Here is a 22689-nt window from a genome sequence, read left to right as displayed (position 1 = left end):
TGAGGGTAATTTATCATGGCCAATCCACCTAACCTACATGTCTTTGGACTGTGGGAGGAAACCAGAGCACCCGGAGGAAACCCACGCAGACACGGGGAGAACGTGCAGACTCCGGACAGACAGTGACCCAGCGGGGAATTGAACCTAGGACCCTAGCACTTTGAAGCAACAGTGCTATCCACTTGTGCTACCGTCTGCCCATGCTGCCCATATCCACTTGTGCTACCGTGCTGCCATTATCTAAAGGGTCAGTCAGATCAGAGCTCCACCCAGCAATAACATTGTCTCACCAAGCTGTAAACAAATTAACTTCACAGGCCGACAAATCTGGTCCGACACCGCTCCCGTGATTCTCCGATCCCCAGTGAATCACCCCGAATCGCGCGCAGTCTACGCATTGTGGGTAGGGGGCCATTGACATAGACCCCCTGCGGTGATTCTCTCAGGAAAACTGTCCGAATTCCCGATGCCGTGGTTCTACCAACGTTTTGCCTATTGGGAACGGCTGCTGGTGGCTGCGGACTCAGTCCACGGCTGCCCTGGTGGGGGGATCCTTCAACAGGGGGGCTCACAGACGGCCAGGCAAGCGATCGGGCAGCACCGATCTGCGGGTGTGCGTGATCTCGGGGGGGGGGGCCTACTTCATTCACCATGGTCCGTGGTGCGAGTCTGCCATGTTGTACGGGGCAGCCACCGCAGGCCGCCACCGTGAAAATGCGCGGACTCCCGACCGGATGTGCGGGGCCCCATATCTGCAGCCAGAGCTGTGGGAAGCACTTTGGGACCCTGCTTTCTGAAGGAAAGTCCAGAGTGAAACACCTGCATTTTGATGCTGGCGTGGGGACATAGTCCCATTATTGGAGAATCACAACCATTATCTCCCCAGGGACTCCCCTCAGTCAAACAACATTGCAATAGGCCAGGCTGAAAACACATTACTCCGCAATTGCCGGCGCGGAGAAGAAACCCCCTGCGCATGCACAGGCATTACGCCAGCGGTTCTGCACATGCGCCAGAACATGCTGGCGCTCCCGTGCATGCACCAACTCGCGCCGGCCAGCAGAGGCCCTTTGGCGCCGGTTTGAGAGGCGCCAACCACTCCAGCACCGGCCAAGCCACCCCCTAGAAGTGCGGAGGATTCCGCAAATTCCGGGCTGCCCGATGCCGGAGTGGTTCACGCCACTCTTTGACGCCGGTACAGATCGCCTGCCGGTTGGGGGAGAATCCCGGCCTTCGTCTCAGAAACGGAGAATCCCAGCCCAAGATATTATTTTAAACATGACTTCTAGTCAAACACACTCTAACCCCATCCTTTTAAACCTTAAATTGCCAAATGTTTATTATCCAATATATCTAAAATCCTGCGTTCGTCCACACTACCTTCATGTCAAGGGCAGTCTCACCTTACCTCATGTCAAGAATTTAACTTTTCAGTCAATATTTTATAATGGAGATTATAAAAAGGTCTGTGTTCTATTCCAGAAAGCCAGATCAGAGCTCCACCCAGCAATAACATTGTCTCACCAAGCTGTAAACAAATTAACTTCACAGGCCGACAAATCTGGTCCGACACCGCTCCCGTGATTCGCCGATCCCCAGCAAATCACTCCAAATCGTGCACGGTCTACACAGCATGGGTAGGGGGCCATATAGATCCCCGCGGTGATTCTCTCAGGAAAACAGGATGGAACTGGAGTCATTCTGAGCACACTTTTAAGCATTTATTTATACAGATTTGCATAACAAATACAAACTTCCAAAAACCAGAGTTTCAAGCTTTGCCTATTTATAGGGAGATAAGTGAATCCTCAGTTAATGACCACCATCTGTTTACAATTGAATACAATTAATATACAATTAACAATCTGGAGATAAGTGGTCCTAGCTGAAACCAAACTGAGTATTAATGAGCAAGTTTAGATCAGTAATGTACCACTTTCTGGAGCTGTTGACCAACTCTTCTATCACTTTGCTAATTATTGAGAGTAGGGTGGCAGATTCTATAACTGGCAGCTGATCTACTATTCCAGATTATCACTGAGGCACTGAAGATAATCTTTGTCAGAACAATGCTGAGAGAATTTCTGACACTATTCTGCTAACGTGAACCGTGTCAAGGATGACATTGCATACTTTTAAAAAAGAAAATAAATTATTTTTATATTAAAGTAACACACGAAAGAAGCAAACAACTAAAGGACCAAATTTAGATTGTAACTTCATCATTCGCAGCTTGTAATGTAGCCAATGAAGGGACAATATTTTAAATTCTGTGCAGTGGAATCTAACCTTGTACTGTCAATGATAACTTTACTCATTACGAACCTGCAAAAGGTCGTTGTTGCTATTTTAATTCCATGTCAGACTGCCAGAGGTAACTTATTTGCAATAATTTTTACAGTGAATTGCCAGGCTGCTCCAGAGTCTTATAAACCTAGGAGGAAAATGTCAAATATTTTAATTAATGTCATGAGAGTATTAAAAAATGACATTATTATGTTAAGAAAACTTATTTATCATAACAAAGCAGGGAAAGAACTGTTCCCCACCCCCCACACCACCAAGCCCACCCACACCTCCCCAACCCCACAAGGTCATGGCGAACATACTGAAATACCAACAGAAACTTTGAATTCTGACTTGAACACTAGGTGAGTTAAGCTAGCATAGTGTCGCCTTCCTTCACCAGTCTTCAGCTGTGTGTTTATTTCTAAATGCACTATGGAACTGCTGCTGAAGATTGCACAGCGCACCAAAACACTCTGCTCCCTTACACCTAATATCATGGACAGGGTGCATTCTTTGGTTACCAAGGTGACAATGTCCTTGTCTGGAAATGGAAAAGACTTTCACCCAGCACTGACGTCAAGTGTTCTCAGGTCAGGTGTAGCGTGACCAAATATTCCGCACAAACAACATGTTTCAGCCCCAGAAGAGGTCACTCGGCTGCATCATCGTGACATATTTGAATCATATATAACAACTATCCTTATTTAGTGAGATAACCAGTATGAAATTAAAGGCAGTGTGTTCTGTGGGTTGACACACAGTGGTAACTGGATTGAGAATGTCCAAAACATTCAGAAGAAGAAGAGGTGACTATGGTGATATGCATGTACACATTAATGTATATACAGTACTCATCTGTTGATGTATATAGTTATTTATACAACCTCCGATCAACAGGTGGTGATAGAGATCCACCATGTGGCTCTACAGATCCAGCAGTTGGTAGTAAGTTGTACTAGAGGACAGTCGCATTAGATGTAGCTCCAGGAGAATGCACTTATTCATAACCATTTGCATAATAGTTCATTACTTATCTTTCCACGTGTTCATTTTGTCAATAAACTATATTACTAGTCAAAGAACTAGATGTTTTGTGTCCATCATGACCACAGCCACAACACACAACATAACAGTGACTACCAACACTACAGCTTGGATTAGGTCAGAACACAGGCTACAAAATGAAAGAATAGCACACTAAGCCACTGTCCAACTCAAAAAACAAGCCATTGATTTCATACACAACAGCAACAATATTTTATTTTTCAATGCACAACTATCAACAAGGGAGATTTTCGGCATGATCGAACAGCCACATTGCGCCTGAAAAGTAGCAACCGTGGTGCAACGTGGCAGATATAAGCCGAGAGACCCCACTCCTGGGGTCTACTGGGCTCACAATGTCTCGCGAGATCACATTTTGGCAAATCTGCCTAATAGAGCGAGACAGCTAGTCTCACTCTAATATGCAGTTCCCTGAGGTAACCAAGGCATTGCGATCTATCCCCTTCACCTCAGAGTTTGAAGTTGTGAAGGAGGGGGATGGCCAGGTAGTGGGGGGATGTGCAATATCCGACCTGGGAGCCTTGGCCCGTGCCCACCTCCATCGTCTGCCCATCTCCCACTCACTGCCCGCCCCCCGCCCTCTGTGCAGCCAGTACAATCCATGTCTTCTGAAAGAGCACCAAGGCAGTTTGGAACTTTTGTGCACAGTTGTTTATTTTGAACATAACAGTTGAACATTCTTATCATGGTTTGTGCCCTAGCCCCGAATGTTATCCCATGTGCTGCACCCCTGCCATCTTAACTGGTGTCTACCTTTCTGGCCTTACAGGCCCCAATGCTATGCTTCAGTGGATCTATAGGCGGTACATCAGGGGTGGAGATGGCCTGCTGCGATTCCTGCCCTGTGACCTGGATACAGGAATTGAACCCAGCTGCTAGCCTGCCTTGGTCTGCTTTAAAAGCCAGCTATTTAGCCCAGTGTGCTAAACCAGTCCCTATAATGGCCTGGCCCCTAAGTGTTGGCGCCGTCAGAAACGCCATCGCGTTTCTCGACGGTGTCAACATGGCCCCAGGATCAGCAATTCTGGCCCCTCCAGGGGGCCAGCAGGGCGCTGGAGCGGTTCACACCGTCCCAGCTGCTGATCCGGCTGTGCAATGGGTGCCGGTGAATGCGCGCATGCGCAGTCCCACTGGCGCAACCCAACATGGCGCAGGAGTACAGGCGCCGGCGTGGAAGAAAGGAGGCTGGGGGACAGAGAGGCCGGTCTGCCGATCGGTGGGTCCCCATCGCGGGCCAGGCCACATCGGAGGATCCCCCCTGGGTCTGACACCCCCTCCCCCACCCGACCCTTCAACGCCAAGCTCCCGCCGGCTCAGAGCAAGTTAAAATGGTGCCAGCGGGACTCGAGATTTTTTTTACGGCAGTTCGGCCCATTCGGGCCAGGGAATCACGGGGGGGGGGGGGGGGGGGGGGGCGCTCCACCGACCACGGCGCCCCTGTAGCCACCGAAGTTGGCCACTTCCCGACCCAAAATGGCGATTTACAAAGTACGCAGGGAAAATTGGACACTTTAAGAAAGACAAGCAGGTTGCAGAATCTCCCTGTGTATTCTGCCTGCAAAGAAAGCAGACAGCACCAAAACCAGCAGTTTGCATATTAATGAGCGATTCCCGGGAACAATGGATACAACGATTAGCTACATTTGGGACATTGTATAGCAGGTCAGACTTCTCGGCGCCAACGGGAGTCTGAAACAAAGGAGCCAGGAAGAACCGCCCCACGATCGAGGGACAGCCCCAGTATTGGGGGATTCATACCAATCGATTGGTATGAGATCCAATCGATTGACAGTAAGCCCGGGTTCCACCCAAAAGGGTACGAAGCCCCTGGGACCTATAAAAGTCAGGCCCCAAGTTCAGTTCGCTCTCTTAGCCGGCCCTCCCAGCAGAACACCATTGCAGCAGCTCTCTAAGAACTTAACCGTGAGAAGGAGAGGCCTGGCCAACAGCTACACCGACAAGTAAGTGTCCAACCAACGCTCGCTATGAGAATAGACACTCCTGACCCCTTAGCCCGTTCCAACTGGGAAGCCTGCAGTCTCAGGACAGAACAAGAGGCCATTGTTCCCTGATCCAGTGTGTTCCCTTATCAAAGATAAGTATTGGCTCATAGTGGTCCGCTAGTATTAGTTGCATGAGTATCAATTTACTGTGTAAATAATAAATGTTTGATTGAACCTTACTAATTGGTGTATTGAGTCATTGATCTGAACTTGAACTTGAACCCCGTGGTGGTATCATAAGGATACCTGGCAACTCTAGAGCTAAGTAATAAAACAGAGCCAATTGAGTGCAAAGCGCACTCACTAGAACGAGCAACACCCCCAATGCGGAGAATCACGTCCCAGCGTCTGGCGCGATTTGCGTGGCCCCCCAGCGATTCTCCGACCCGGCGCGGGGTCGGAAAATCCCGCCCCATATATTTTATAATAATTTCTAACATTTTCCCCATGATAGATGTTAAGCCAACAGGTCTATAATTTCCTGCTTTCTGTCTCTCTCCCTTTTTGAATAAAGGAGTTACATTTGTTGTTTTCCAAACTATTTTCAGGAACCTCCCATGAATCTGAGAAATTTTAGAAATGTAAAAGCAATGCATCAACTATGTCACTAGCCTTTATTTTCAGAACCTAGGATGAAATCCATCACGATCGGTGGACTTGTCAGCCCACAGCTCCAACCACCTCCCTGGTGATTGTAATTTTCTTGGGTTCCTTCCTCCCATTCCTGAGCAGCAATCTCACAATGTAGACAAAGTTCATTAGGTTTTTCTAACGTGCATTCAACAGTAAGATTCCAGCCATTAATTAATTTCTGATTTGAATATTTCTGTTTCCACACTGTGGGTGCATTGGTAGAAACCAGTGGTAACAACAAGATTGTTGATTTCTCAAGTATGCCCGTATCCCTTCATACCCCATAAATATATATCCTAAATAGTCCTAAATTTTGTTAAGGGCTTGAGACTGTGCCATTTGTTTCTGTGGAAATATTTTGGTGAGTATATGATAAGTAAAGGTTTTTATAACTTTCTTTGGAGCAAATTACAGTATTGCTTCCAATACAATGCATTTCTTTGTCACACTGGCTGCAGTGACGTTGCTAATTAATAGGGATGTAATAGAACAAGGCCTCTAATTAAACAGGTGAGGTTTTTAAGGGATCAAGATAAGTCCCTAATGTTTCCTTGTTAGTTCAGACGCAAGCATTCGGTTTGTATTCCCCTTTGCTCTTTTAATCAAGTACCTTGGCTGTCTTTTTCATAATGATGTCCTTACTGAGCAAAACAACACTTCAGTCACTGACTCACAGACTCAGCTAAAGAACTAAACACTTGGGACTATAGCGGGCAAGATATTTATGTGTCTACTTTAAACTAGGCTATCCTACAACCTTCATTAAAAATAACATTTGGCCGACCGAAGCTTCATTGAAAATAACATCTGACTGATCACAGGTGTCACAATCCATTTTTTACTATGTCAGTGTTACTTGTAAAACAAAAATCAAAGCAAAGCACAGGGCACACCAACCTTGTTTAGTGCCCAGCAACAGAATGGGGCACCAACACTGCATGGCAAGTTTCCATTGGAATCTCAGAAGACCAGAAACAAAGGAGTTATTGAGGAGAAAATGCAGCAATACTGAACTTTATTGCTGGACTTGGAACCTTGTGAAACGTACTGCATTGATTTAACTGTCAGGGTATTAATGCAATCATTTAATGACATAAACTAATAATAACATCATCACCTGGTACTGTAGAGAGACAATATTGCACTTTTACCATATTCACAGATTAATAGATATTTACATCACAGAAGGAGTCCATTCGGCCCATCGTTTCTCCACTGGTCGACAAAGACCCACCTACACTGATCTCATTTCCAACTCTTGGCCCGCAATCCTGGAGGTTATGGCAGTGCTAGTGAATATCTAAATGCTTCTTAACTGTTACGAGAGTTTCTGGTTCAACCACCCTTTCAAGAAGCGAGTTCCAGACTCCCACCACCCTCTGGGCGTTGTTACAATCATATGAGCCACAAAAAACTAAACTAATAGAAAATAATGTCCCTGCAGAGATGAAGGTAGTTCCAATAAGCAAAGGACAAGCAAGGTATAAATCCATAAATTACAGACACGGGACGAAATTCTCCCCTACCCGGCGGAGCGGGGTCCCCTGGCGTAGTGGAGTGGCGCCAACCACTCCGGCGTTGGGCCTCCTTCTCCGCACCTTTAGGGGCTAGGCCCACGCCGGAGTGGCTCCCGCTCCGCCGATGGCGCAAAAACTGGCGGCAACGGCCTTTGGCGCTATGCCGCTTGGCATCAGGGCTGGCCGAAAGGCCTTTGCCGGTCTGTGCATGCGCCGGGGCGTCAGCGGCTGCTGACATCACCACCGGCGCATGCGCGGTGGAGGAGGTCTCTTCCGCCTCCGCCATGGTGGAGGCCGTGGCGGAAGAAAAAGAGTGCCCCCATGGCACTGGCCCGCCCGCCGATCGGTGGGCCCCGATCGCGGGCCAGGCCTCCGTGGGGGCACCCCCCAGGATACGATCGCCCTGCACCCCACCCAGGACCCCGGGGGCCCGCTCGCGCCGCCAATCCCGCCGGCACAGAGGTGATTTAAACCACGTCGGCGGGATTGGCCTGTCGTGTGTGGGACTTTGGCCCATCTCGGGCCGGAGAATCGCCGCGGGAGGCCCGCTGACCGGTGGGGCATGATTCCCGCTCCCGCCAATTCCCGGGTGGCAGAGAATTCCGGCCACGGCGGGGGCGGGATTTACGCCAGCCCCGGGCGATTCCCCGACCCTGCGGGGGGTCAGAGAATTCCGCCCCAAAATGAGTGTGGTCAGCAGTCAAATGTAGAAATAACAGTGCAGAATTTCAATTTTATACTCATGCATAAAACTAGAGTTACAACAGACGCCCAATTGCCTGCTCGATGATCGTCCTTGTGAGCAGATGAGTTGCTGCAGCAAATCAAGGGCTGTCTCTCGGAGTCACAAAGATTTGACTAGCTGTCGCTTAAAGCATTATCCCTTGCCCCCGGGAATCCATCGACGCACTTTGAGGGGTGCAGTGAAGAGCTGCAGCACGCTGGACTGCTGGAGGATGTGTGCATTATGGAAGCTGACAGGAAAGAGATTGCAAGATGCATACATTTATTGTGCTCAGAGCAGCTAAACATTGAGGGAATGAAGGTCGTTCTTGTTGATGAATCTCACTTGGATTGGATTGGATTGGATTTGTTTATTGTCACGTGTACCGAGGTACAGTGAAAAGTATTTTTCTGCAAGCAGCTCAACAGATCATTCAGTACATGGAAGAAAAGGGAATTAAACAAAATTCAAGAAAATACAAGAAAATACATAATAGGGTAACACAAGATATACAATGTAACTGCATAAGCATTGGCATCGGATGAAGCATACAGGGTGTAGTGTTAATGAGGTCAGTCAATAAGAGGGTAATTTAGGAGTCTGGTGACAGTGGGGAAGAAGCTGTTTTTGAGTCTGTTTGTGCGTGTTCTCAGACTTCTGTATCTCCTGCCCGATGGAAGAAGTTGGAAAAGTGAGTAAGCCGGGTGGGAGGGATCCTTGATTATGCTGCCCGCTTTCCCCCAGCAGTGGGAGGTGTAGATGTAGTCCATGGATGGGAGGCAGGTTTGTGTGATGGACTTTTGGTGATGTGCACCCTTAGGAATTTGAAACTGCTAACCATCTCCACTTCGGCCCCGTTGATGCTGACAGGGGTGTGTACAGTACTTTGCTTTCTGAAGTCGATGACCAGCTCTTTAGTTTTGCTGGCATTGAGGGAGAGATTGTTGTCGTTACACCACTCCACTAGGTTCTCGATCTCCCTCCTGTATTCTGACTCGTCATTATTCGAGATCCACTATGGTCGTATCGTCAGCAAATTTGTAGATGGAGTTGGAACCAAGTTTTGCCACACAGTCGTGTGTGTACAAGGAGTAGAGTAGGGGGCTAAGTACGCAGCCTTGCGGGGCACCGGTATTGAGGACTATTGTGGAGGAGGAGTTGGTGTTCATTCTTACTGATTGTGGTCTGTTGGTCAGAAAATCAAGGATTCAGTTGCAGAGTGGAGAGCCAAGTCCTAGGTTTTGGAGCTTTTAGTCTTTTAGCCCAACAGCTAAACTTCTGCAAAGCATGATGGGAAAAGTAGCCAACTTTACAGAATACAATTGTTTCTGCAAGCAAATGTGATAAGATGTACTCATCAAGAAATGACTGCAGTTGCAAAGAATGCTAAAACAAAGACAGATAAATAGAGCAAGGCCCACAGATGTGTGCTGTTTTTTCAAGCTAACAGGGCAGCATGGTAATATGGTGGTTAGCACAATTGCTTCACAGCTCTAGGGTCCTAGGTTCGATTCCCGGCTTGGGTCACTGTCTGTGCGGAGTCTGCACGTTCTCCCCGTGTGTGCGTGGGTTTCCTCCGGGTGCTCCGGTTTCCTCCCACAGTCCAAAGATGTGCAGGTTAGGTGGATTGGCCATGCTAAATTGCCCTTAGTGTTGGGTGGGGTTACTGGGTTCTGGGGATAGGGTGGAGGTGTGGGGATAGGGTGGAGGTGTGGGGATCGGGTGGAGGTGTGGGCTTGGGCAGGTTGCTCTTTCAAAGAGCCGGTGCAGACTCGATTGGCCGAAAGTCCTCCTTCTGCATTGTAAATTCTATCTATGAAACATTGAGGAAAACGGGTAACAGTCATCCTTGTAGGTAGTTAAAGAACTTTCTTGATGCTGGAAGAAACTGGATCAAAAGGGATATGTTTGCAGTCTCAGCAGAGACAACTGTGGGACCAAACATCGCATAAGAAGACAGCTCCTAGTCTGGGACCCCAACAGAAATCCACCAGTTCAACTTAAGACGCAAGATTGGTCACCTCACCTTGCAATTAGTAATATCTAAATTCAAGCTGTAAGTCTTGTGGTTCATCATCTGCTGTACTGCTACTTGAGAGATATCACCAATGTTCGCTGCTGATCTTGAAAGAAACCAGAAGTGAAGAAGTTCAAGATCACAGTGATTTTGACCAGCTGGGAGAACATAGCGAGCAGTGCTGCAATGTGTGAGTCTTCCAGCATGAATGCACAAATCTCAGATACCGTATAAGTAGTTTCCTAAGGCACAGATTCTCTGACATATTCAGGTAGCTTCTTCTTTGGTGGTAACACTTGATGCTGCCTCTATGGTCTCTTTAGTCTTCCTGTCCTCCATTCCTGACCCTTGCCCTCCTCATGCCTGAGGCTCTGGTTTTGCTGCTGAGGGTGTTTATCGTAATTGCTATTCGACCCAATTTTCTGAATATTTTAATCCCTACTGACTGTCAGCTTCAACCACAATAATCTTCGGACACAAAACAGAAAATACTGGGCAATCTTAGCGGGTCTGACAGCATCTGTGGGGAGAGAAGGGAGATAAACTTTCAAGTTTGGATGACCCTTTGTCAAAGCTAGAGTGAACCGGAGATAGGTTGAATTTATACTGCAGGGAGGGGTAGCAGGGAATGGGGTATGGGGGGCTGGATAGAGGGACAATGTTGGGTGGAGGCTAAGGACAGACTGACAAAGATGTTGTGGACAAAAAGACGAAGGGAGTGTAAATGGTGCTGATCAAGACAAAGAAGGATGCTGATATGACACACTAGTAATTATCATAATATACATCCATGTATATAATGAGGAGCAGACAGGCAGTGATTGACACCCAGGATGACCAGTAAGCACACAGAACACAGCAGCCAATCACCAGACAGGACACAACCACTATAAAGCCAGAGGGCACTAGTTTTCCTGCTCTATCGGGATCCAGCCTCTGAGACAGTCAGAGCTCGTGAGCAGCAACTAGAACATACACCATTTGGTAGTAAGATAGTCTGGTCAGGTTAGCCTCAGGTCTCCAGTCAAGTCAGCACAGTGTCAACCCACATTTAAACCTTGTACTATAGTTAAGTGTTCAATAAAATCGAGTTGCATTTCTTCAAGTGTTGGAAGCCTGTCTCTCTCACTACTGCAGTAAATGCAGTCCTCACAGACCCAGCTTACCCAACACATTATGGTACCAGTGAGTTATGCTCGAGTTTGACGGACCTACCTTGAGATAGTCTGCCTTTGACCAGCGATCAGCCATTCGGTAACATGGACAGCGTCCGCCCTCCCCCACAGCTCCGCATCGCCGGCAACCTCGGTGCTAACTGGAGGATTTTCAAGCAGATGTTCCAGCTCTATCTTGAAGCCACCGACCTCGAGGACGCATCGGATGCCAGGAAGATCGCGCTGTTCCTTTCTACAGCCGGGGACCACGCTATCCACATCTTCAACTCCCTCACCTTTGCTGACGGCGAGGACAAGACGAAGTTTAAAACAGTCCTGCTGAAGTTCGACAGCCACTGTGACATCAAAGTCAATGAGAGCTTTGAATGGTATGTTTTCCAGCAGAGGCTTCAGGGTAAGGATGAATCTTTTCAGTCATTTTTAACCCATCTCCGCATCCTCGCGCAGTCATGCAACTATGACTCGACTACTGATTCCATGATCTAGGATCAGATCGTTTTCGGGGTCCACTCCGATTCCCTTCGCCAGCCGCTCCTAAAAGTTAAACATTACCATCGCCATCGAGATCTGCGTCCTCCACGAGCACGCTAACAAACAGTACTCCCATATCAGGGTGGCAGAAACGGCACAGCAAAACCCCCACGATGCAGAACGGGTGCAGGCCATCAAACAAATGCAGGGCCTGAGTCTGGATGAGGGTGGCCATTTTGCACGTTTTTCCCGGGCTCCAGCACATGCGCGCCATGACCGAGGGGATGGCGAGACCGATGACCAGACTGCGTAAGTGCACACGTCATTCGACCGCACTGCGTATGCGCGGTGGAACACGGAATGTCCTGACGTCGGCACCATGACGTGTTCCAACTGTGGCTCCGCCCATTTAAAGCGGCAATGTCCTGCAAAATCTCGGCGCTGTCTCCTGTGTAGCAAGCTTGGCCACTACGCAGCCCTTTGCAGATCTGCTCCACTGCCCAACACACAGCGATCCCAGCCACAGTGCAGGAGCATCCGGTCAGTACAACAATCCGTGACAGATTCCGTCCCAACAGTCTATCAGATCCCGACACTGAGGGCCTCAAATCCCCATTCCAGGTGGCCATCAATACCAAACATACGCCGCCTTTCTCAACGATGGTGAAACAATTCCCAGTGATGAGCATTGATCCGGACGATGAGTGGTGTGCCCCCTTTATGGTTAACAAGGCTCGCATACGCTTCACCAAACCTCATTTCAAAGTCTGTCCTTGATCCAATCTGCGTCTAGCCAAGCATTCTTCCACTGACCTGCCAGCTCCTTGACTACAATGGCAATGCCATTGCTGCCATGGGCTCATGCCAGCTTGCGGTGTCCCATCATTCTTCAAAAGCAACGCTGCGTTTTGAAATTGTAGGAAGCAACAGAGCTTCCCTGCTCGATGCTCGGGCCTGCAAACTTCTGAACCTTGTGCAGCGGGTTCACACCATGTCATCCGCAGAGGCAATGGCCTCGCCAGATGCTAACTTCCAGACTCAACTCGATGACATCATAGCGCAATATCATAGCGTGTTCGAAGGTATGGGCGCACTCCCTTACCGATACAAAATCCTGTTGAAGCCAAATGCCACCCCTGTGGTTCATGCACCGCTTCGGGTGCCAGAACCCCTTAAGGGCCGCTTCAAGCAGCAGCTGCAAGACCTCCAGGACCAGGGCGTCATTTCTAAGGTCACGGAACCCACGGACTGGGTTAGCTCCATGGTTTGTGTCAAAAAGCTGTCAGGCGAACTTCAAATCTGTATTGACCTCAAAGATTTGAACCGTAACATCATGAGGGAATACTAACTAATACCTAAATGAGAAGAGCTAACCAGCGAGATGGCTCATGCCAAGTTTTTTACGAAGCTGGATGCCTCCAAGGGGTTTTGGCAAATACAGCTGGACGCGTCCAGTCGAAAGCTGTGCACATTCAACATCCCGTTCGGTCGCTACTGTTACAACCGAATGCCCTTCGGCATCATCTCCGCCTCAGAGGTGTTCCACCGCATAATGGAACAAATGATGGAGGGCATCGAGGGGGTGCGAGTGTATGTCGACGATGTCATTATCTGGTCACAACTCCTCAGGAGCACATCGATCGCCTCAAGCGGGTGTTCCACAGGATCCACGAGCATGGCCTCTGACTCAATAGAGCCAAATGCTCGTTCGGTCAATCAGAAATCAAGTTCCTTGGAGACCACATTTCGCAGTTCGGCGGGCAGCCAGATGCTGACAAAGTTTCGGTGATCAACGCCATGAAGGACAAGAAGGCGATCCTCCGCTTCCTAGGGCTGGTCAACTTCCTTGGAAACTTTATCCCCAACCTGGCATCACACACCACAGCTCTCCGCCATCTCGTTAAAAAAACTACGGACTGCCAATGGCTACCCGTTCATGAGCAAAAGTGTACACCAGGTCGAAATCGTAGCGGCGGATTTTGAGGAGGATACGTTGTAGCCGTGGCGTCATGTCATTGAGGTCTTTTTGGATGATGTGAACCAATGGCCTGTGGTCCGTTCGACCGTGAATTTGGGGAGGCCATACACATAATCATGGAACTTGTCGAACTCTGTGAGGAGGCCCAGGCATTCTTTTTCAATCTGAGCGTATCGTTGCTCAGTGGGCGTCATGGCTCGAGAGGCATATGTGACTGGGCCCAGGAGGAGTCGTCGTCCCTCAGGGCGAAACTCGCCAAGGCCCCGGTGCTGGCCTTTTGCGACCCCGCTAAGGAAATGAAAATATCTACCGACGCGAGCCAGGCTGGCATTGGGGCAGTGCTCCTCCAGCGGGACGACTCCTGCCCAGCATGGGATCCCACTCACAGTGATGAGTGACAACGGCCCCTGCTTCTTCAGCCAGCAGTGGACAGAGTTTGCCCGACTGTACAACTTTTGGCACGTCACATCCAGCCCCCCACTACCCCCAGTCGAATGGGAAGGCTGAAAAAGGGGGTCCACATCGTTAAATGACTGTTGTGCAAAGCTGCTGACTCAGGTTCTGATTTCAACCTGGCGCTGTTAGCCTACAGGGCGTCTCCTTTGTCCACTGGGCTGTCCCCATCGCAGCTCCTAATGAACTGCACACTGCGAACGACGGTGCCGGCTATCCACATTCCGGACCTTGACAACTTCCCCTTCCTACAGAGGATGCAACAGTCTCGGGCCCAATGCAAGTCGGCGTACCACACCCATGCCACAGATCTCCCTGACCTGGTCCCTGCTGACCGAGTTCATGTTCAGCTACCTGACGGTGGCTGGTCCACCACAGCTGTGGTGGTCAAGCAAGTGGCCCCGTGATCGTTCCTCGTTCGCAATGCCTAATGGCTCCTTTCTTCGGCATAATAGGCAGGCACCGCGTAGACTTCCGCGCCCGCCACCTAACCGTGATGTCCCGCCTCGCATGCTGGTTCCTCAGGACACGCCCTTCCACGAGGCCACCGATCTGCCAGTTATTCTACCAACCTCTACATTGGAGGGAGTTCCGCCCATTCCAGTGCAGGCGGCCCCTGACCCACCCTTGAGGCGGTCAACAAGAATTTGTTGTCCGCCACAGAGACTGAATTTATAGACTGAATGTTGCATTACCTTGTTGTCTCATCGTTTGCACATCTGCGAATGTCCTGGTGAGGGGGCGGGGGGATCTGACTCTAGGGCGGGGATCTGACTCTGGGGCAGGGACCTCCATGGGGCTTCCGATCGGCAGGCGGCCCCGATCTGGAGGGGCCATACCTTCTTCCACACAGATCCACTGCTCGGTCTCCGACATGCTGCTCCGGCGCCGGTGCCGGCGCGGAGACGGCAACCACACGCATGTGCGTATCGTTTTTTTTCTTGTGTTATCTGCCCTCTATCTGCACTAGACACCTTCCCATGTAAATAAGTTAGCATATTCTGTACATAGTCAGACTCCTATACATATACTCACTATTTATTGACCAGAACACATTTTTATTTATAAAAAAAGGGGGGGAGATGTCATAATATACATCCAGGTATATGATGGTGTGCAGACAGGCAGTGATTGACACACAGGATGACCAGTGAACACAGAACACAGCAGCCAATCAGCACCAGACAGGACACGGCCACTATAAAGCCAGAGGGCACTAGTTTTCCCGCTCTCTCAGGATCCAGCCTCTGAGACAGTCAGAGCCCATGAGAAACAACTAGAACATACACCATATGACAGTAAGATAGTCTGGTCAGGTTAGCCTCAGGTCTCCAGTCAACTCAGCATAGTGTCAACCCACAGTTAAAGCTCAACACAGTTAAGTGTTCATTATAATCGAGTTGCATTTCTTCAAGTGTTGGAAGCCTGTCTCTCTCACTACTGCAGTAATCGCAGTCCTCGTAAACCCAGCTTACCCAACACATCACCTATCAAGATCAAAATGTGTTAATTTGCTTTAATCTAAGGACACGCTGGACTCTCCTTGATCCATCATGTAACCTATACATCCCAACCGGAGTGGCAAGTCATGAGCTGGCAACAAGGGCCGGGATTCGGCAGTGGGCGCAAGATTCTCACCACGCCGCTCCGATGTTGGGCCGCCAATTCTCCGGTGACCAGAGAAGCGGTGCCAATCGCATTCGCACGGTTGCCGTGGCACCAGTCATGGGCCACTGAAATAGGCCCCGCGGGGATTGTCTGTGGGTGATGGGCCAAACTCCCACCGAGTTCAGCCGCGTCCCGCCAGCGTGGTTCAAACCTGGTACCACACAGCGGGAGCTCAGATCCGCGGCCGCTGCTGACGTCCTGGTAAGGGGGCGGGGGGATCTGACTCTGGGGCGGGGACCTCCCCGGGGCTTCCGATCGGCGGGCGGCCCTGATCTGGAGGGGCCGTACCTTCTTCCACACAGATCTACTGCTCGGTCTCCGACATGTTGCTCTGGCGCGGAGACTGCAACCACACGCATGTGCCATCGTGGAGACGGCCATTGTGAACATGCGTGGACCCGCGCCAGCCGTGCAGGGCCGCCTTTCGGCACTGAAGCAGCGCGCTGCACTCCGGTGCCATTCTAGCCCCCTAAAAAACAGAGAATTACTGGGCCAGGAGGCCTGTGGGCGGCGGCGTACACCACTCCGGTGATTACGCCGGCGTCAACACTTGGCCGGGATTTTGGAGAATCTTGGCCAAGATTAATTGGCCACTTATCCAGTTTAGGCAGGTTGCCTGCTCCCATCTCTTTTACCCCAATCCAGAATAAAATCACCAGCAGCAGGAACAGTGATGCCAAACCGGCACACCACCCAATGGCGCTACATTTTCTACCCACACACTTCCAAACTTGCACCAACAGGGGCCTACAAATCTTACCCTTGGACTGACAGGCCTTTTTTGTTTTAGCTCCAAACTTGTTTTTGTTCATGACAATTATTAATATCAATGTACAGCAGAACTAATACAGTTTCGTATTATTGCTCATCTTCCACTCTAATCATTGACTGAAAGATATGAATGCAATATCATTTTATGAGCATCAACAGTCCACAAAAGAGTACAAAATTAGAACAAAGACGAATATCCAGTCATCCAGTCACTGAGGCAATTGAGTGAAAATGTATGGGCAACCGAGCACAAACTAACAGATTTTGGCAATGCATTAAATTTATAAATTGCCTGAGGATGTTTCTGATATCATTAGAAAGCACTTGAATGTGTTTTCAAAAAGAAATCAGTCACAAGAACCCGTGAGGTTTGTAACTGATTTATCTCAATGTTTTAATCTCTTACTTTGTGCACTGCGCTTCATGGGGAAACTTGCTATATTTCACAGACCTGTCAGTTACTGTTAACTTAAATTTAAACACTTTTACTTGTATCCAATTGAAGTTTGCTTCATTCATTTTGTGAAATTACTTGTTGAATTTTGTTGAGTTGGTAAGTGCTTCATTTGCCAAGGGTTACAAATGTAAATCTGAGACCATTTAGTAAGCCCTCGGGTGTCTCAGCCAATTGTCTAGTCATTAGTGCGTAGATGCAAATCAAATTTGAAATTTGAGTGAATTTTAATGAAACCAATTTGGACTAATTGTACTTGAGGATGGTTGATGAAAAGAAGTCGGCATTTCCCAAGAAGCGCGGGAAGAAAGCTCTGAAGAAAACGCAAGCAGCAAGAAAAGGAGGCGCTTGAGGAAGGATATCTACAAAGTGATGAAGCAGGTTCACCCTGGCACCAGCATCTCCTCCAAGGTCATGAGCATCATGAATTCATTTGTCTATGACATCTTCGGGCATGCCACGTGGCCAATTCCAGCACACGGCATGCCATCAGCTCCCGGGAGATCCAGACCGCCATGCGCCTGCTGCCGCCTAGGAAACCGGTCAAGCACGCTGTGTCGGAGGGGACAAAGGTAGTGACCAAGTACACCAGCTCCAAGTAAAACTACACCAGGTATTGAAAAACACATAATCAGTTGTAGATACATTTTAACAGAACAGTGCTGTTCATGAAGTGAAACATTTGCTTTCTTTTAGGGTATTTTGTGCAAAGGCAGCACCATTTGTTTTAATAGTCAAACAAATTTGCACATTGTCAGGTCTGCATCACGTTAATTGCAGTAACTAGAGTTATGACTGGCAGAGTATCTTATTTATTATTTTAGAATCCAACTGAAAATATTTTCCACGGTGAGGTAAGGCATCCAGAAAATGTTGGAAAGTATAATGGCTACTTAGACATATTGATTATCAGCCAGTAAACCCTTCCTATACACCTGATGGCAAGTGGCAAGAGAGGGAATGTTTCCTGGTCAGACACAAGGGTTTTTTTTTTTTGCAAAAATATACTTAATTCATAAAATATTCAGAACATTCCAAAATATTCACTTCTAGTGAGATATATTGCAGAAGCAATGGTTACCATTGCAGTACTTTGCCAAGCAGAATCATGGAGCAATCCAATGGAAGTCTGTGGTTACCTCTTAGTGCATGAGTGAGTGAAATTTAGAGCAATTTATCATGACCAATCCACCTAACCTGCACATCTTTGGACCGTAGGAAGAAACTGGAGCACCCGGAGGAAACCCACGCAGACACGGGGAGAACGTGTAGATTCCGCACAGACAGTCACTGATTCCCACCAAGCCGGGAATCAAACCTGGGACTCTGGAGCAGTGAAACAACTGTGCTAACCACTGTACTATTAATAGATGAACACCTAACAGAGGCTTTAACTCTGGTACAAATAGTAAACTGAGGAATTATGTAAAAATGTGTGAAGCATCCGCCTGCTACTAATCCCAGCAGTGATCTCAAGGCTCTAATGACAATGAGGCAAATTTTCCTCAAGTCACGTCTGTAAATGTAGGAATTAGTGCGAGACCACCTTAAATAGTAATGCAATCACAGAACTCAAACTTTATGGTTTGGTTCACTGTATCATTATTTACAGGTGCAGAATAAGTCAAATGTAGGGAATAGACTAATAGTGGGAGCATGAAGTTGATTGTGAGTGAAATACAGAGGTACAAGGTATGAGGAAAATTAAAAGCAAGTATCATACTGGGCAAACAAAATTTTACAGCATTTAGAATGACTCAGAAGGATTAGAAGGTAACACTTTTTTTGTGACCCTTCTTTACAATGCTGAGTATCTGGATGCTAAGTTACATTAGTATCTTAGGGCCCAGTTACGATGGATAGAATTTTCAACAGCTTTAGACAAATAATTAAATCAAATAAATGTATAACTGTGCAGGAGGCCACCTAATTATGCTCCTGCATTTGATTAGCTCGATTGATAATTTCTACACCCTGCATTCCACATTTAGAAATGTGGTCATGGGTTACTGGAATAGAGATGTGAGGCACTTAGATGAATGAAATGGGCCCCTGTGTATTGTAGAATTCTCTGTGACTCAGTGGTTATGTGGCCAAGATCTCTGTCTGATTGTCCTTCATCTAGCACCTCTATGATGTATTTGTGCTAAAGCTTCAGGTCCAAGACTTCTACAATTATCTAGCTATTTTGGCCTCAAACGTTGCAAACCCAGTGGATCTACCGGCACTGGCCTTGCTGCACCGTGCAGAAGTGAAAAGGCATTTTGCATAGATTACACGTACACCCTCACCACTGCAGCCACATCTCCAGCACTTGCTTTCTATATGCAGCTAGAAAATTCAATGGCAGCTCCACTGTCTCCATCCCTCCCTCTTGAAAACATTTTCCCAGTAAAGGATGAGCAGAGTTCTCACCAATATCAAGGCAGGTTGGAATATCATGGAAAAGGTGAAGACCCTGTACAGCCAGAAGTCCACTCATTTCCATTGTTCTACCGATGGGAATTACAGCAGCAGGTGTCTGGCAGGACCAACAGTTAAATTCAGGTTTGTATGCCTAAGATGCCCGAATTCATTTAAAAGACACTTGGATATGTGAGGCAGAAGAAAATCACCCCTAAAATGTTTCTCCAAGTAGAGATAGGTTTGTGCGTGCGAGGACCTCTGTCATCCTTTTACCTGTCAAGAAACCAGTTAATAGGGGCGATTCTCCGATATGGCGGCGAAGTGTTCGCGCCGTTGTGAACGCCATCGCGTTACACGACGGCGCAAAGAGGGCTCGGGCACAACCTATTCTGGCCCCAACAGGGAGCCAGCACGGCGCTGGAGCGGTTCATGCTGCTCCAGCCTCCGTGCCGCGCCAACCCACGCATGCGCAGTTGGGCCAGCTCAATCCTGCACATGCGCAGTTGGGCCGCGCCATCTTGCGCATGCGCGGGAACTTCTTACGCGCGTCGGCCCCAACCCAACATGGGGTCGGTATTCAGAGGCCAGCTGTGAGCCGTGGCAGAATATAGGCCCGGGGGAGTGGGGAAGAGGCTGGCCCTCCGGTTGGTGGGCCCCGATTACGGGCCAGACTCCTTCGGAGGCCCCCCGGTGAAGGAGCCCCCCTCGCCACAGGTCGCCCCCCGAGCGTTCCCGCAGAGTTCCCGCCGGCAGCGACCAGAGGTGAACGGCGCCAGCGGGACTCTGTCATGTCGGAGCGGTCGCTCGGCCAATCCGGGCCGGAGAATCGGTGGCCCCACCGATTCCAGCAGCCCGCGGCCGGCGCCGCAACAAACGCGGGCGCAAGTGCCGCCGATTCTCTGCACCTCGGAGAATCGCATGCCAGCGTCGGGGCGTTGTAGCGCGGTTGCTCCGATTCTCCGGCCCGGTGCGGGGCTCGGAGAATCGCTCCCAATATACTTAAAAGGCCTCTTTTAAATATCTTTTTAACCCAAATTCTGCATTTCACAGCCAGGAGACCTGGTTTCTGACCTGTCAGCAACTCTCATGTTCACTGAGGCGAGTGCACAGCAGAAAGAGCGTCTTCCATGAAACTGAAAAGCTTGGAAGGCTTTGATGAGGTAGACTGAAGAGCTCCAGCCATGACCAGGTGAGAGACATGTTCGTGACACTTCTTCTAAAAGAGTGAAGTCACTGCTTTACCAGTGATTGCTAACTTCTTCAGTGCATTTCACTCATCTTTTGCTGCACACTTCCATGCAGCCATCCTCAACCATGACAGGGCTCAACATATACAGGACCAACTTCCACCTCTGATCATGAACAAGAGGAGAAGCAACGCTATTGCCAACAGCAACACCAGCAGCATCCTTCTCAGTCACAAGATCCTCCACAAAGCAAAGAGAATGGATACTGAGATCCAGCAGGAAGGAGGTGGGTCCCCCAACCCGAGGTCTACATGTGGATCAGCTTTCCTGCCATGTCTGAGCACCCAGTGCTTCGTGAGGCTCAGGTTATCACAGCGGATCACTGCTGACATCTGCAGCCTCCTGAAACATGGGGGGGGGGGGGAGATTTTCCCACAAGGGAACCAAGTCTCCGTTTAGCCCTGTGTTTCCCGGCACTCTCGACTCGCGTTGAATAAGGGGCCTGAAAGGGGAATCCGAAGCCAAGCCCGCACATAGCCCTGCTTTTTTACAGTGGGAAGCTCTGCTTGCCGGAACTCCCCATTGTAGCGAGAGAGCGGGATGCCATTTTAAAATGGCATCGCAATCTCCGAGGCCCTCCGAAAAAATCCCTGAACTCTCACCCCCCCCCCCCCACAATATGGGACAGACCCCACACCCCCCACCACCACCCACACCGGGCAACCTCGGCCTGATCATGAACTCACAAAAATGTCAGCTCAGCAACTTGGCAATGTCAATCTGGCACCGTGGCAGTGCCCATGCCAGCTGGCGGTGCCACCTGGGTACCTTGGAAGAGCCAGGCTGGCACCTGGTAATTACTACTTGTTCCCCACACTGCTATGACACATCGAAGAAAATAGCACTAGTAAGGAAACTGTAAATGGACTGGCAATCCTGACTCCAAATGAAGCTGACTGAAATTTTGTGCCTCAGCTTTGACAGCATATTAAAAACACAGCACAAGTCAATGAGGCTGTCAGCATTCTGGAGTAGCGTCTCCGAGCCGTATCCAGAGCTGTGTAAACCACAAATGTTGTTGCTTTTGTCCTTCACAATGACCTCCATGTGCGAGGTTAGATTTTCCATCCTCACAAAAATGAAGCCGGCACAAAGGCACGGGCTGTATCCTGCACCCTATATGTGCATAGCCTTCTCCTCCTGTGAACCTGATTGAAGTGAGATTGTGAGGACCAAGCAGGCTCACCTCTCGCATTAAACGTCACGAAAGTCGGTCGGCTTACGTCACGAAGGTCGGCCGGCATGGGTCCCGAAGGCCGACCGACGTGGGTCACAAAGCTCGGCCGGCATAAGTCACAAAGGCTGCCCGACGTGGGTCACAAAGGTCGACCGGCGTGGGTCCCAAAGGTTGGCCGATTGGTAAAAATGGGTCCCCGGAAAACACTACCTTAAGTAGTCAATTAACAAATGCTTAAGGACCTCTTCCTGCCTCCACGGCAATCTTCCCAGGTCCAGGTTGGCCTGCAAAAATGTGGCCTGTATGACTGGTAAAACTGTCTGGTTGCATGTCAGCTGGGTGGGGGTTGAGCGGGGGGGGAGGGGGGGGGGGGTGAAGAGAGAGAGAGAGAGAGAGAGAGGTAAAGGCAAGGGCATCTGTGTTCACCGAATCCAGCACCCCAAATATGGCCACGAGAGGACACGGATCCATATTTAACCTGAAGTATCTCCGACATGGTATTAAAGAGTGAAGCCCAGAAGCCTATAAGTGTGTGGTCGGACCAGAACACATGTATATGGTTAGCCAGCCCAAGAGAACAGTGCTCACACTTATCCTCAACATGAGGGAAGAACCCACTCATCCTTAACCTGGTCAAGTGA

At 49.1% G+C, this 22689-nt stretch overlaps 1 protein-coding gene and 1 long non-coding RNA gene across 4 annotated transcripts in view; both read right to left on the bottom strand.

Moving 5' to 3' along the window:
- The window catches only part of LOC119967405, a 63384-nt gene extending 60954 nt beyond the window's left edge, over positions 1-2430 (bottom strand). Inside the window, exon 1 of the long non-coding RNA XR_005460978.1 lies at positions 2326-2430. This is a non-coding gene — a long non-coding RNA (uncharacterized LOC119967405). The remainder of the gene's footprint in view (positions 1-2325) is intronic.
- The window catches only part of rcan2 (regulator of calcineurin 2), a 475186-nt gene that overhangs the window by 315989 nt on the left and 136508 nt on the right, over positions 1-22689 (bottom strand). The gene's annotated exons all lie outside the window — the stretch shown is intronic.

The sequence above is a fragment of the Scyliorhinus canicula genome, chromosome 6 (genome assembly GCF_902713615.1).
Source record: "Scyliorhinus canicula chromosome 6, sScyCan1.1, whole genome shotgun sequence".
NCBI classification, from domain to species: Eukaryota; Metazoa; Chordata; class Chondrichthyes; order Carcharhiniformes; family Scyliorhinidae; genus Scyliorhinus; species Scyliorhinus canicula.
The sequence above is the reverse complement of the archived record's forward strand: the minus strand, read 5'-3'. Positions and strand labels throughout refer to the sequence as shown.